This window comes from Mastigoproctus giganteus, chromosome 2 (genome assembly GCF_048544385.1).
Source record: "Mastigoproctus giganteus isolate SK-2022 chromosome 2, ASM4854438v1, whole genome shotgun sequence".
NCBI classification, from domain to species: domain Eukaryota; kingdom Metazoa; phylum Arthropoda; class Arachnida; order Uropygi; family Thelyphonidae; genus Mastigoproctus; species Mastigoproctus giganteus.
The window spans coordinates 269,992,886-270,009,993 of NC_143576.1; the positions used below are offsets into that span (position 1 = coordinate 269,992,886).

The window sequence follows — 17,108 nt, forward strand, 5'->3', positions numbered from 1 at the left end:
CTGCATTGTAATGCTAGACTAACTTTTGTAAAAAAACATTGTGAATATATATATATATATATACACACACATACACAGTGGATTCCGGTTATTTGGGCCATCGGTTAATCGGGGCAGCTGTTTATTTGGGGCAAATCTTTAAAAACAGAACCCAATCGAGAAAATAGCCAGGGTTTACTTCGCTTAATCGGTACAACATGCCTTTTAATCGGGGCAGGAGACCGCAGCACTGGAGATTACCTTACGATTGTCTCTGATCGTACCACGTTGTTTGCTTGGATTTCTGGAGGTCACAACCATAAAACAATAAAAACAATTAGCAGTCAGCTGTTTATTGGGCTTTTCTGTTAGTGCAATCTATCATAAATGGATAGTAAACTCGATCTTATTGAATTTGCGATAATACCGACAGCTGGAATTCTGTGAGTTATTATGGTGAAATGTGTTTACACTTCCATGGAATCTCCAATCATATAAAAAAATTAATTTTCAGATCTTCTCTTCATTCCTATTTTTAAAGCTTCGTAGCTTGTTACTCAATTCTCACTTGCACGTATCGTGTTACTTGTAATTTGTGTGTGCCATGTTCTTTGTTATTGATTACTTCTCTTTTTACTGTTTTAAATTTTAACCCCCACCCACAAATGTCAGTGGACATACTAACTAGTTAACAGAAATGTCAACTAGTTAGTATGTACATATTACAGTACGTATTAATTATTCCGACTATCACATATATTCTTCCTATTTTCACATATCATTTAATTTTTTAATAAGTTAATAAAGGGTAAATTTGTGCTTAACATATCTTTACTTTTATAGCCTGTGGATAATATTCCTCCTATTTTCGCTAATCAGAATCGCTGTTTTATAGAATTAAAATTCAATTCACAAATGTGATCGCAATGACTGGCGCTTACTACACATCGTATAGTGAACGGTACTTTACCATGGTGAGTCCATTGTAACGTGATTTGATTGTACAGTGAACCATTTGTAAAGCGGGGATCCATTGTATTTTTAACTATTTATGTGAAACTTCGGATAGTTGGGGCAGCCGCTTAATCGGGCCAAAATGTTCTAGTCCCGATGTGTCCCAAATAACCGGAATCAACTGTATATACTATATATAACATGATGCTGAATGCATGCTCCAACACTCTATAATGAACTCTTTTCTTTAGTCTTAGCACAATCTCACTAGAAGGGAGCTGCTGCTGTGCATGAACAGGAGAACACTAAAAAAGAAAAAAAAAAAAAAAAAAAAAAAATGTCATTCTTTTCTGACAGACCCAGTACATTTCCTTTTGCTGATATTTGTTAACTGAAGATGGGTCCGGAGAATGACCTGAAAAATCCTAAGTGTATGTAAGTATGTGTCATGTTTAATATTTTTTTTTTTTTTTTTTTTATGTGGGATAGTCAGTTTCTTTTAATATAAAGTGCATTTTTTACCAAAAACTAATCAGATGATTACATAGGTAATTAGCATTAGCAGAGGTATATGATGCAAGAATTGGAATATCATTGGTTTGGCTGAAACAAGACCACCAAATACGGAGGATGCGGAAAGGTCAGGGAATGACCACCGCATATCCCGGAGCAATATGGCCTTAGTTGCTAATGCTCCTAAAAAAAAAAAAAAAACCAAAAAAAAAAAAAAAAAAAAGCTGAAACAAGAAGAAACGAATCATTCATAAGTTTATCAAGTGGAAATCTGCTGTACACCAATGGAAACAATGAAAGGAGTGAAGGTGGAGTTGGGTTTCTGATCCATAAAGATTTTAAAAACAACATTTTGGAATTCAAAAGTACATCACCAAGGGTGTCAAGACTAATACTCAAGATTTCTAAGAGGTACAAGCTAAAAATTATAATGATTTATGCACCAACATCGAGCCATGATGATGGAGAGGTTGAAGAAATGTACACCGAAATTGAGAGTCTTCTAGATGAGCAGAAAAACCACAACACTGTTATTATTGGTGACTTCAATACTAAGGTTGGAAAAAGACAAAACAGTACAGAAAGGAGAACTATAGGAAATTTTGGAATTGGTGAAAGAAATGAAAGAGGTGAAAGACTTGTGGAATTTGCAGAATCTCAAGAACTGTCAGTAATGAACACTTTTTTCAAGAAAAGGGTGAACAGAAAGTGGACACGGAAGAGTCCAAATGGATTAACTACTAATGAAATCGACTTCATCCTCACTAACAGAAGATATATTGTGAAATGATGTTACCATCCTGAATAAGGTAAATGTTGGAAGTGATCACAGAATGGTAAGATGTACACTTGATATAGATGTAGGAAAGGAAAGGAAAAAAACTGACTCGAGTAAATAATACAAAGGTCTTTGAGATAACAGAAGAGGAGAAAAAGCAATATGTAGTAGTAGTAGTAGTAGTAGTGGCATGTGATGCAGGAAAGCAAGTGTATAAGCTTATGCAGCATTAGCCAAAAAAAAAAAAAAAAAATCACACCATTCCCACCAAATGCCTGTCCAGTTCCTCCTTAAATTTATTCAACCTATCAACTTCCACAACAACAGATGGAAGTTTTCCAGCAATTAACCACCTGCTGGCTAAAGGCAAATTTCTGCACATCTATTCTACATCTGTCTTTTCTTAATTTGAATTTATGCCCCCTTAGGTTCGTAATCTGAAAAAGTGGAAGGATCCCATCAGAATTCAGCGTGCTCAACCCCTTCAAGGCCTTATACACCTCAATCAGATTACCGCACAGGTGCCTAGTCTCCAGCCACTGCAATTTGCAGAACTTAAGCCTCTCTTGGCAAGAGGATCCCTTCATTCCCCTCACCAATCTTGTTGCCCTTCTCTGTACACGTTCAAGTAAATCTACATCCTTCCTAAAATGAGGCCTCCAGACCTGTACGCAGTACTCAAGGCGTGGCCTGACCATTGCCTTATACACAGGCACAATCACCTCCTTCTCCCTGCTAGCAAAATTCCTATATATCATTGACAAAACCCCATGACCTGCCCTGGCAGCCTGTCTGCATTGCTCATAATACTCATTCAGTTTGTTTGCTATCTGAGCAGGATCATCAACAGTCGAGCCATGTACTCGAACTTAAGAACAAGTTTGAGTTTCTGCAGACTGCTCAGGACCAAGATATTGACGAGGAATATTACAACTTTCTGAAAGTGATAAAGCCCAAGAAACCTATAGGGAAAAAGAAATCCAAAGAAGAAAAAATTAGTCAAGAAACACTTGTCATGATGAACCGAAGACGACAAATGAAAAGCAAGAAAAAGACTGACAGCGAGAAAATTGAGTATACTGAGTTATGCAAAGCCATTAGAAAGAGACTAAGAGAGGACATAAGAAGATTTACCACAAGAAAAGTAGAACAAGCATTAAGGGAAAACAAAGGATTTAAATCAGCAGCCATGAGCAGTAATACAGAAAGACAAATGATACTGAACTGAAGAATAGCGATGGTGTACTTATAAACAGCAGAGAAGGCAAAATTCAAATAGCAGAAGACTATTATAGAGAATTATACAAGGAGCAGGGGAATGATGCCAGCAGTGGGGAAGATGGATTGCAAAGTAGCAACACATACGACATACCCGATATTCTTCCTGATGAGGTAGAACATGCATTGAAGAAAATGAAGAATCACAAAGCCCCGGGGGAAGTGAAGTTACTGTAGAGTTGTTAAAATTGGGAGGAAGAGACATAACACAAAAAATGGCAAGGCTCTTCACAAAGTGCATTAGAAAAGGTGTGACTCCTAAGCAGTGGAATAATGCAATCATAGGTTTGCTGCATAAGAAAGGAGATAAATCAGAAATTGGTAATTATAGACCAATTAGCTTGTTATCACACATCTACAAGTTGTTCACTAACAGATTAGAAAGAATACTTGATGAGAATCAACCGAAAGAGCAAGCTGGCTTTAGGACAGGATTCTCAACTATGGATCACCTTCACGTAATATCACAGCTAATGGAGAAAGCAAATGAATAAAAAACTCCAATATGCCTGGCATTTGTAGATTATGAAAAGGCATTTGACTCCATACAGCATAAAGCAATGTTTTGGGCACTGCAAAGACAAAGCATAGATAACCCATATGTTATGATTTAGAAGAAAATATATGAGAGTGCTACCTCCTTTATTAGACTAGACAAAGACAGTAGGAAATTTAAAATTGATTAGTTCGACAAGGAGACAATATCTCTGAAGCTGTTTACTGCTGCCCTTGAGGAAGTTTTCAGAAGATTAGACTGGTTGCAGAAAGGAGTCAATGTGAACGGAGAGTACCTAAACCATTTACGATTTGTAGATGACATTGTGATCATAAGCCACGATCCCAAAGAATTAGAGGAAAATCTTGATCAGTTATGCACGGTTAGTAAGGATTTTGGACTAAAGATGAACATGGCTAAAACAAAAGTAATGATGAACAAGTATGCCACAGAAAGGGAAATAATGATTGAAGGAGCAGTAATTGAAAAGGTGGAGTCATATACTTATCTGGGACAAGTTATTAGCTGTAATAATAATAAATGGCTGGAAGTCAAGAGAAGAATAAATTTTGGATGGATAGCATTCAGGAAATATAGTCACATACTGAAGAGCAATATCCCAGTTTGTCTGAAACGTAAAATAATGAACCAATGTATACTCCCCACCATGACTTATGGAAGTGAAACTTGGGCACTCACCAAAAAAATGGAAGAGAAGCTGAGAACTACACAGCGAAGAATGGAATGAATTATACTGGAAATCAGACTGTTAGATAAGAAGAGAAACACTTGGATTAGGCAGCAAACTCAAGTAAAGAACATCCTTATCAAAATTAAAGAACTAAAATGGTCTTGGGCAGGACACATAGCTCGAAGACATGATGACAGATGGACTAAGAAAATAACAGAATGGTACCCAAGAGGAGCTAGAAGAAAACCTGAAAGACAATGGCAGAGATGGATAGATGAAATTCATGAGTTTGTTGGTAGTAAATGGATGGCCAGTGCTGAAAATAGAAGGAAATGGAAAGTTGCTGGAGAGGCCTTCATCCTGCAGTGGATTGAAAATGGATGATAATGATGATGCAAGAAAACAAGCTTATAAAGCATTGGCCAAAAAAAAAAAAAAAATTCTTCCCATTTCACCCATTCTGTGGGTTACTGCCACCCATATGCAGTACATTGCATTTGTTAATGTTGAGCTTCAGTTGCCACCTCTCAGCTCATCTGGTCAACTTTTCTAGATTCATTCACTTCGAAAGTTTGTCCACTTCCTTGAATTTATTTAAGCTGACAACTTCCACGACAGATGGAAGCTTGTTCCAGCACTCAGCCACATGCTGCCTGAAGGCAAATTTCTGCGCATCTATTCTACAACTGTGTATTTCCTCAATTTGAATTTATGTCGCCTCAGGTTCTTAATCTGAACAAGAGGAAGAATCCCATCAGCATTGTGCCTGTTCAAACCATTCAAGGCCTTATACACCTCAATCAGGTTACCTCACAGGTATCTAGTCTTCAAATACAGTCGGTCCTCGTATAACACGTGTTTGCATTACAAGAATTCGATCATACACGATTTATAAATAGGGAAACGTTATCTTCTATAACACGAACCGAATTCGCTTATACACGATTCGCCTTTGTGTTTACAAGAAATGGCAGTCGAATGCGGAATCACCCCAACTGAACGCAACACGATAGGAACGAAACAGATTCTGAAAATGTATTTATGTGTTTTATATCAGTGAAGGGGAAACACATTTCACCATAATAACGTAAAAACCAACAGAATTCCAGCTATCGATATAATCGCAAATGCAATTAGATCGAGTTTACTACCAGTTTATAACAGATTCCACTAGCAGAAACGCAACTGGAAATTGTTTTTATTGTTTTATGGTAGTAACCCCCAGAATGTGCTTTAGTAAAATGTGAGGTGTTAATAGTGTATCTCGGCCTTTACGGTGTTGTTTATTCAGTTGCTACGCGCGCGCAGCTTTGTATATGTGTATCAAGCGTGCCTCCTCGTTTTGTAATTGTGCTTTATTCCCTAAAAATTAGTAAAATACTTAAAAGGTGTGAAAAGGAAGCGTCCTGGCTAAGACACTGCAGATTCAGAGAGGAAAAAAAAAAAGAAGCAATATCGATAAACAGAGGCGGACTGGGTCAAAAATTCTTACCCGGGAAAATTTATAGTGGCCACATACTACGGTTTATGGCCAAAATCACACCGGCCTCCGGCCCACCGTGGTTTTCCCCGTAAGGCTTATGGCCAATCCGCTTCTGTCAATAGAGAAAAAATATGAAATTGTGAAACGCTTTGAGCGAAATGAAAGACCATGTGATATTGCACGTGCTACAGACCTAAATGAGGCAACGCCGAGAATTACGAAGAATGCAGAGAAAATAAAAACAACTTTCATAGCGGAAACAACTCAGAGTGTAATTAAAATCCATTAGATTAAGACACAAAGAATTGGAACAGATGGAATGGCTGTCATCTGTTTGGATAGAAAATCAAACAAAAAGCAAGTTTGCTTACGATAGAAGCAAAAGCATTAGCAATATTTTATTACGACTTACGTATTATAATTTATACTTACGTATTATAAAATACGTATTTTTATTTAATATAATAATTTTTTTACGAATAAAATACGTATTTTATTCGTAAAAATACTTTTTTAGTATTAAAAAATACTAAAAATACTTTATTATAATATAATATTATTTTTATTATGTATTTTAATCGTTATAAAATACTTACGTATTTTATAACGATTAAAATTACCCAATTATTTATTGTGTTTGGTAATGTTTTGGTTCCAAATGTGTGTTCAATCTTGGGTGGTCGGCACCTAACCCTACTTTTCCCATAGGGCCTGTTGTTTATATTGCACGATTTTGCATTGCACGAGGATTTCTAGGAACACAACTATCGTGCTATACGATGACAGACTGTACTGCAATTTACAGAACTTAAGCCTTTCTTGGTAAGAGAAATCCTTTGTTCCACTCAACAACCTCATTGCCTTCCTCTGTACTTGTTCCAGTGTCTCTACATCCTTCGTAAAACGAGGCCTCCAGACCTGTATGCAGTACTGAAGATGTGTCCTGACCATGGTATTATCACCTCCTTCCCTACTATGAAAATACCTGTAAATCGTTGACAAGGCCTCTGGCAACCTGTCTACACTGCTCAGAAAACTTCATATCTGACTGCATAATTATTCCCAGGTCTTTTTCATTCTCTACCGCCCTGAATGTAGTACCGCACATTTGTTATGTTTCTGTGGGATTACCAATATGCAGTACTTTGCATTTGTCAATGTTGAACTTCAAATGCCACCTCTCTGCTCATCTGGTCAACTTTTCTAGATTCTGTTGCAGTAGCATATTGTCATTAACAACCCCACCAAACTTTGTATCATCTGCAATCTTGGATACTAAATCTGATATACCTTCTTTAGCATTAGCATTAGTAGAGGCATTTGATGCAAAAAAGCAAGCTTATGCAGGATCAGCCAAAAAAAAAAAAATAAAAAAATAACCACTTCTACTTCACCCCTCTGTTCGTTCGAAATACCTGTCCAGCTGAGACTTGAACTTATTTAGGCTATCAACTTCAACGACAAGGGATGGAAGTCTGTTCCACCAACCAACCACCCGCTAGCTAAAGGCAAATTTCCTCATGTCTATCCTACATCTGTCTTTCCTCAATTTGAATTTATGCCCTCTCAGGTGATTATTCTGAGCAAAAGAAAGAATCCCATCAGCATTGAGCATGCTCAAACCAGTCAGGGCTTTATACACCTCTATCAGATCACCTTGCCGGTGCCTAGTCTCCAGACACTGTAATTTGCAAAACTTAAGCCTTGCTTCGTAAGAGCACCCCTTTGTTCCATTCACTAATCTTGTTGCCCTTCTCTGTACTCGTTACAGCAGCTCTACATCCTTCTTGAAATGAGGCCTCCAGACTTGTATACAGTACTCTAGGTGTGGCCAGATCATTGCCTTATACAAGGGAATAATCACCTCCTTATCCCTGCTAGAAAAATTCTTATATATCATTGACAATACACCATGAGCTACTCTTGCAGCCCGTCTGCACTGTCAGAGAACTTCATATCTGCCTGCACAACCGCCCCCAGGTCCCTTTCATTCTCTACCACTGTCAGTGTAGTACCACAGAGATGATACGTTGCTCTGGGGTTGCTGTTTCCCCTATGTATTACTATACATTTGTCAATGTTAAACTTCATTTGCCACCTTTCAGCCCATCTGCGCAACCTTTTCAGATCCTGTTGCAGTAGCATAGTGTCAATAGTGTCCTTGCCAACCCTGCCAACCTTCGTATCATCTGCAAACTTGGACATTAAGCTTGATATACCATCATCAATATCATTTATATACTGAACCCTGAGGGGCTCCACTAATAACATTAGTCCACAATGAGCAGTGTCCATTGATAACCACTCTCTGTCTTCTCCCCCTCAACGACCCCTTTATGCATAGCAGCAATTTGGCTCCAATGCCACACTGCTCCAATTTGTGCCACAATCTTCCATGTGCAACAGTATCAAAAGCCTTTCTAAGGTCCAAGTATATAATATCAAAGTTATTCCCTGCATCCAGTTCTTTTATGACTGCATCATAGTATCCAATCAAATTGGTCAGGGCAAGACTTTCCCTTAACAAAACCATGCTGTGTCCGAGCTATAACTGAAGTCTTGTCTAGATGATCCTGCAGTGCTTCTTTAATCAGTGCCTCCATTAATTTTCCTGGAACAGAAGTTAAACTAACAGGTCTATAATTACTTGTGTCGTCCTTAGATCCTCCTTTGTGAATTGGGGTCACATTTGCACATCTCCAGTCCGTGGGTACTTCCCCTGAGTCGAAGGAAACTCTCATAATTATGGCCAAGGGTTTGCTTACTTTCTTTGCTGCCTCCTTTAATATAACTGGATAGATCCCATCCACCCCAGGTGCCTTTCTTGTGTTTATCTTCAACAATTTCTCCTCCGCTTTACTCTCAGTTATTACAAGATTCTCTAGCTTACTGCTAGAGTTGAATACACCTCTGGCATTCCCCTCGCTGAACAACTCCTCATGTGTGAATTTCGATGCAAAATATTCATTTAGTTTGTTAGCTACCTGAGCAGGATCATCAACAGTTGACCCATCGATATCAAGTGGACCAATCTGGTTCATCCCCTTCCATCTAGAGTTTACATAAGTAAAGAATTCTTTGCTGTTTTTCTTTTCATCCCTTGCCAGAGATTTCTCGTAAACTGCCTTCACCTGCCTAACCTCCTTTGTAACTTGGTTACAGATCAACTTATATCTATCATAGGCTTCTGTGTCACGTGTTAATTTGTATGTATCCCATGCATTTTTCTTCTCTGCCATATGTCTCATTGGTTCATCTGACATCCATTTAGGCCTAAACCTTGAACAGTATTTCTTAGTTGGTATGTAAAGCCTAGTAGCTTCCAAGATAAGTTCTTTAAATGCTTCCCATTTTGAATTTGCTGTTGTTAACATCATCAGTTGGTCCCACTGTATAGAATTTAAATACGGTCTCAGTCAATCGTAGTCGCCTTTACAAAAGCAATCCCCCTTCCGTTTATCCCTAATGGTAGTTACCTCTTTGAGTAAATCCCACTTCAGCACACTGTGATCACAGCCACTTAGTGGTTCATTTGCCTGCAGATTCTTAATGCACTAAGAATCTCTACTGATAATCAAATCAAGAGTATTACTCCCTCTATTTGCCTCCCGAACATGCTGATGTAGAAAAGAATCATTGAATAAATCCACAAAAGCCTTGCTAGTGTGTGAGTGACTAGCCCCCAAATTCCAGTCAATATCTGGGAAATTAAAATCCTCCATTATAAGACTCTCTGATTTACCGGCCCACTCTATTTCCCTGTGCAGTTTCTTATTATACTCATCAGTGTCATTAGGCCTATAGCACACTCCTACTCTCAATTTTGATCTCCCAGTGCTAATGTCACACCAAACTGACTCGACACTGCACTGTCCGGCAATGTCGACTGGCTTCACTTCCTTGGATTTTATGTATTTCTTAACTTTATGTATTTCTTAACTACTTAACTCCTTTGTAACTTGATATGCAACCAAGTTACAAAGGAGGTTAGGCAGGCGAAGGCAGATTACGAGAAATTCTTGGCAAGGGATGCAAAGAAAAACAGCAAAGAGTTCTTTACTTATGTAAACTCTAGAAGGAAGGGGATGAATCCGATTGGTCCACTTGATATTGATGGTCAATTGTTGATGATCCTGCTCAGGTAGCTAACAAACTAAATGTGAATATTTTGCATTGACATTCACACATGAGTTATTCAGCAAGGGGAATGCCAGAGGTGTATTCAACTCTAGCAGTAATCTACAGAATCTTGAAATAACTGGGAGTAAAGTGGAGGAGAAACTGTTGAAGATAAACACAAGAAAGGCACCCGGGGTGGATGGGATCTATCCAGTTATATTAAAGGAGGCAGCAAAGGAAGTAAGCAAACCCTTAGCCATAATTATGAGAGCTTCCTTGGACTCAGGGGAGGTACCCATAGACTGGAAATGTGCAAATGTGACCCCAATTCACAAAGGAGGATCAAAGGACGACACAAGTAATTATAGACCTGTTAGTTTAACTTCTGTTCCAGGAAAATTAATGGAGGCACTGATTAAAGAAGCACTGCAGGATCATCTAGACAAGACTTCAGTTATAGCTCGGACACAGCATGGTTTTGTTAAGGGGAAGTCTTGCCTGACCAACTTGATTGGATACTATGATGCAGTCACAAAAGAACTGGATGCAGGGAATAACTTTGATATTATATACTTGGATCTTAGAAAGGCTTTTGATACTGTTGCACATGGAAGACTGCTACACAAATTGGAGCAGTGTGACATTGGAGGCAAATTGCTGCTATGGATAAAGGGGTGGTTGAGGGGGAGAAGACAGAGAGTGGTAATCAATGGACTCTGCTCATCGTGGACTAATGTTATTAGTGGAGTCCCTCAGGGCTCAGTGTTGGGTCCATTATTGTTTTCTGTATTTATAAATGATATTGATGATGGTATATCAAGCTTAATGTCCAAGTTTGCAGATGATACAAAGGTTGGCAGGGTTGTCAAGGACACTACTGACACTATGCTGCTGCAACAGGATCTGGAAAGGTTGAGCAGATGGGCTGAGAGGTGGCAAATGAAGTTTAACATTGACAAATGTAAAGTACTACACATGGGAAAAAGCAACCCCAGAGCAACGTATCAACTCTGTGGTACTACACTGACAGTGGTAGAGAATGAAAGGGACTTGGGGGTGATTGTGCAGGCAGATATGAAGTTCTCTGAGCAGTGCAGACGGGCTGCAAGAGTAGCTCATGGAGTATTGTCAATGATATACAGGAATTTTTCCAGCAGGGATAAGGAGGTGATTATTCCATTGTATAAGGCAATGGTCAGGCCACACCTAGAGTACTGTATACAGGTCTGGAGGCCTCATTTCAAGAAGGATGTAGAGCTGCTGGAACGAGTACAGAGAAGGGCAACAAGATTAGTGAATGGAACAAAGGGGTGCCCTTATGAAGAAAGGCTTAAGTTTTGCAAATTACAGTGTCTGGAGACTAGGCACCAGCGAGGTGATCTGATAGAGGTGTATAAAGCCTTGAATGGTTTAAGCATGCTCAATGCTGATGGGATTCTTCCTCTAGCTCAGAAAAATCACCTGAGAGGGCATAAATTCAAATTGAGGAAAGAGAGATGTAGGATAGACGTGCGGAAATTTGCCTTTAGCCAGCGGGTGGTTGGTTGGTGGAACAGACTGCCATCCCTTGTGGTGGAGGTTGATAGCCTAAATAAGTTTAAGGCTCATCTGGACAGGTATTTTGAACGAACGGAGGGGTGAAGTGGAAGTGGGTTTTTTTTTTTTTTTTGGCTGATGCTGCATAAGCTTGCTTTCTTGCATCAAATGCCTCTACTAATGCTAATGCTAATGGCATAACCCCTCCTACCTTCCTATCCTGTCTATCCTTTCTGTAGACATTGTACTCCCCAAATTCCAGTTCTGCATTTCTTATATCTGTGTGACACCACGTCTCACAGTATCTGCCTTTGATGTTTTGAGCAATACCTCAAATTCATCAGATTTATTTACTAAACTCCTAGCATTGGTTTACACACAAGTATACATGCACCTGTTCTATTTCTTAGCTTCCCTAACACAACCCATGTGTTTACTTGTACCCCAATGATTCCCAGCAGTCTCTGAAATATCCTGCATCTTATTTTCCAGGCTGCGGCTCATTCCAATAGAAGCAGTGCAATTCACCTCTGCCAGTAGCTACTGGTAATCTATTAGTGCTTATATCCCCCCCCAATCTAGCAGTTTTGCGACCCACCTAACACTACCTCGACAGCATCAGCAAACATTCTTGCAACCTTTCTATTTAAGTCTAACCCATCCCTGTAGAAGCAGTCTCTCCTGTTAACAAGTACAGACCAGGCTGAAAAAATTCTACCCCTTGAGCCTTGCACAATCTTTCCAGGGCCGAATTGATCGACAGGGCTCTCATCATATACTCCCTCCTAACGTTTCGGGCAGAATTGCAGGCACTTTCAAATTCAACCCTAATTCACCTCTTTTTTTCAACAGTGACCTGTACTTGTTAAGTTATTCCGCCGGTCTCCTACTCTTAATATCATTAGTCCCAACGTGTACAACTATATCACCTTTTGTGCCCTTAAAAGATGATATCTGCTCTACAACGTCATCAGCCTTTGCCCCTGGCCCTGTTCCACCTATCCTTTTTACAAAGCATGTTTCCCATTTCCCTGACAATAGCGTCACCAACAACTACTGGTTCCTGTGGGACCAGTGCATTCTGCCTTGGGGGCTGCTGTTGTGTCGCGTGATGACCAAGTGCAAACTCTGGCATTGGTGTGGGCAGCTGAGAGCTTGTGGGCCCCTCACTTTTAATCCTTTGAAGGAATCCACCCTGTCCTTCAAGCTCTCATATAGGCCCATAAGAATGCTGAGTTGTCGCCTGATTTCCTTACACTCCTTGCATTGCGCACACACAAAGACATCCCCCATGGCAGTATCCTGTCCTGTACCCGACTGCTCCACAAACATCAAGCAAGTAATGCATTTTAATAGACTGTGATTCAGAGGGCAACTGCCCTCCTCAGTTCTTTCCCGAGCTACAGCACTGCAATTAACTTGAGCCTTTTGCTTTGCTGCTCTGGTCTGAGTCATGATTTCGATTTAATTTCAATAAAATTTCAATTTCAGTACAAAATTAAAACCCTAAACTTATATCCCAACACAGTTATAACGCTATATTTATGTTTCAGTATCGAGTGTTATCTACGAAATTCCTTTATATAACTTCTGTATCAAGTTAACTATTAATTATTTATTTTTTACTAATTATTTATGTTACGTAACCCAAGTCGTTATATGTATAGTTAAATGTACAATTTAATTTAGAATGAAGTTCAACAAGACCAGGGTATGTCTGCCAGGGGCAAAGGTTGATGACGTAGAGCGAATATCATGTTTTAAGGGCACAAAAGGTGATATAGTTGTACACGTTGGCACTAATAATATTAAGAGTAGGAGACCGGCAGAATTACTTAACAAGTACAGGTCACTGTTGAACAAAAGCCGAGAATTAGGGTTGAATTTGAAAGTGTCTGCAATTCTGCCCAGACACGATAGGAGGGAGTAGATGATGAGAGCCTTGTCGATGAATTCAGCCTTGGAAAGATTGTGCAAGGCTCAAGGGGTAGAATTTTTTTTCAGCCTGGACTTACTTGTTAACAGGAGAGATTGCTTCTACAGGGATGGGATACACTTAAATAGAAAGGGTGCAAGAATATTTGCTGATGCTATCGAGGCAGTGTTAGGTGGGTCGGAAAACTGCTAGCTTGGTGGTAGACAAAGACCAATAGATTGACAGTAGCCACTAGTAAAGGTGAAAGAGATTCTTGCACTGCTTCTCTTAGAATGAGCAGAAGCCTGAAAAACAAGATGCACGATATTTCAGAGACTGCTGGGAGCCATTGCGGTACAAGTAAACACATGGGTTGTGTTAGGGTAGCTAAGAATAGAAACAGGTGCAGGTATACTTGCGTGTACACCAATGCTAGGAGTTTAGTAAATAAATTTGATGAATTTGAGGTATTGCTCAAAACATCAAAAGCAGATGTTGTTGGGATATCAGAGACATGGTGTCACAAAGATATAAGGGATGCAGAACTGGAATTTGGGGAGTACAACGTCTACAGAAGGGATAGACAGGATAGGAAGGGAGGAGGGGTTATGCTATTAGTTAAGAAATACATAAAATCCAAGGAAGTGAAGCCAGTCAACATTGCTGGATAGTGCAGTGTCGAGTCAGTTTGGTGTGACATAAGCATTGGGAGATCAAAATTGCGAGTAGGAGTGTGCTATAGGCCTAATGACTCTGATGAGTATAATAAGAAACTGTACAGGGAAATAGAGTGGGCCAGTAAATCATGGAGTCTTATAATGGGAGATTTTAATATCCCAGATATTGACTGGAATTTGGGGGCTGGTCACTCACACACTAGCAGGGCTTTTGTGAATTTTTTGGATGATTGTTTTCTACATCAGCATGTTCGGGAGGCAACTAGAGGGAGTAATACTCTTGATTTGATTATCAGCCACTAGGTGGCAGTGAACCACTAGGTGGCAGTGATCACAGTGTGCTGAAGTGGGATTTACTCAAAGAGGTAACTACCAACCTTGGTAGTTACCTCTTTGAGGTAACCCCTAGCCATAATTATGAGAGCTTCTTTGGACTCAGGGGAGGTACCCATAGACTGGAGATGTGCAAATGTAACCCCAATTCACAAAGGAGGATCAAAGGCTGACACAAGTAATTATAGACCTGTTAGTTTAACTTCTGTTCCAGGTAAGTTAATGGAGGCACTGGTTAAGGAAGCACTGCAGGATCATCTAGACAAGAATTCAGTTATAGCTCAGACACAGCATGGTTTTGTTAAGGGCAGGTCTTGCCTGATCAATTTGATTGGATACTATGATGTAGTCACAAAAGAACTGGATGCAGGGAGTAACTTTGATATTATATATTTGGATCTTAGAAAAGCTTTTGATACTGTTGCACATGGAAGACTACTGCACAAATTGGAACAGTGTGGCATTGGAGGCAAATTGCTGCTATGGATAAGGGGATGGTTGAGTGGCAGAAGACAGAGAGTGGTAATCAATGGACACTGCTCAACGTGGACTAATGTTATTAGTGGAGTTCCTCAGGGTTCAGTGTTGGGTCCGTTGTTGTTTTCGGTGTTTATGAATGATATTGATGATGGGATATCAAGTTTAATATCAAAGAAAAACAGCAAAGAGTTCTTTACTTATGTAAACTCTAGAAGGAAGGGGATGAATCAGATTGGTCCACTTGATATTGATGGGTCAACTGTTGATGATCCTGCTCAGGTAGCTAACAAACTAAATGAATATTTTGCATCGACATTCACACATGAGGAGTTATTCAGCAAGGGGAATGCCAGAGGTGTATTCAACTCTAGCAGTAAGCTACAGAATCTTGACATAACTGGGAGTAAAGTGGAGGAGAAACAGTTGAAGATAAACACAAGAAAGGCACCCGGGGTGGATGGGATCTATCTAGTTATATTAAAGGAGGCAGCAAAGGAAGTAAGCAAACCCTTAGCCATAATCATGAGAGCTTCCTTGGACTCAGGGGAGGTACCCATAGACTGGAAATGTGCAAATGTGACCCCAATTCACAAAGGAGGATCAAAGGCTGACACAAGTAATTATAGACCTGTGAGCTTAACTTCTATTCCAGGAAAATTAATGGAGGCACTGGTTAAAGAAGCACTGCAGGATCATTTAGACAAGACTTCAGTTATAGCTCGGACACAGCATGGTTTTGTTAAGGTGAAGTCTTGCCTGACCAATTTGATTGGATACTATGATGCAGTCACAAAAGAACTGGATGCAGGGAATATACTTTGATATTATATACTTGGATCTTAGAAAGGCTTTTGATACTGTTGCACATGGAAGACTGCTACACAAATTGGAGCAGTGTGACATTGGAGGCAAATTGCTGCTATGGATAAAGGGGTGGTTGAGGGGGAGAAGACAGAGAGTGGTAATCAATGGACACTGCTCATCGTGGACTAATGTTATTAGTGGAGTCCCTCAGGGCTCAGTGTTGGGTCCATTATTGTTTTCTGTATTTATAAATGATATTGATGATGGTATATCAAGCTTAATGTCCAAGTTTTCAGATGATACAAAGGTTGGCAGGGTTGTCAAGGACACTACTGACACTATGCTGCTGCAACAGGATCTGGAAAGGTTGAGCAGATGGGCTGAGATGTCGCAAATGAAGTTTAACATTGACAAATGTGAAGTACTACACATGGGAAACAGCAACCCCAGAGCAACATATCAACTCTGTGGTACTACACTGACAGTGGTAAAGAATGAAAGGGACTTGGGGGTGGTTGTGCAGGCAGATATGAAGTTCTCTGAGCAGTGCAGACGGGCTGCAAGAGTAGCTCATGGAGTATTGTCAATGATATACAGGAATTTTTCCAGCAGGGATAAGGAGGTGATTATTCCCTTGTATAAAGCAATGGTGAGGCTACACCTAGAGTACTGTATACAGGTCTGGAGGCCTCATTTCAAGAAGGATGTAGAGCTGCTGGAACGAGAACAGAGAAGGGCAACAAGATTAGTGAATGGAACAAATGGGTGCTCTTACGAAGAAAGGCTTGAGTTTTGCAAATTACAGTGTCTGGAGACTAGGCACCAGCGACGTGATCTGATAGAGGTGTATAAAGCCTTGAATGGTTTGAGCATGCTCAATGCTGATGGGATTCTTCCTCTAGCTCCGAAAAATCACCTGAGAGGGCATAAATTCAAATTGAGGAAAGAAATGTAGGATAGATGTGTGGAAATTTGCCTTTAGCCAGTGGGTGGTTGGTTGGTGGAACAGACTTCCATCCCTTGTAGTGGAGGTTGATAGCCTAAATAAGTTTAAGGCTCAGCTGGACAGGTA

General features: G+C 39.8%; 1 protein-coding gene across 3 annotated transcripts in view; it reads left to right on the forward strand.

Moving 5' to 3' along the window:
* LOC150090468 (uncharacterized) overlaps positions 1-17,108 on the forward strand; it is a 678,730-nt gene that overhangs the window by 29,592 nt on the left and 632,030 nt on the right. Inside the window, exon 1 of one of the 3 annotated variants that reach the window (XM_090389910.1) lies at positions 1,281-1,372. The exons of 1 other annotated variant lie outside the window; for it this stretch is intronic. The gene's annotated coding sequence lies outside the window, so the exon portion shown is untranslated. Of the gene's footprint in view, positions 1-1,280; positions 1,373-17,108 lie in introns of those variants that run through there. One more of the 3 variants, XM_090389909.1, reaches the window with a different exon arrangement.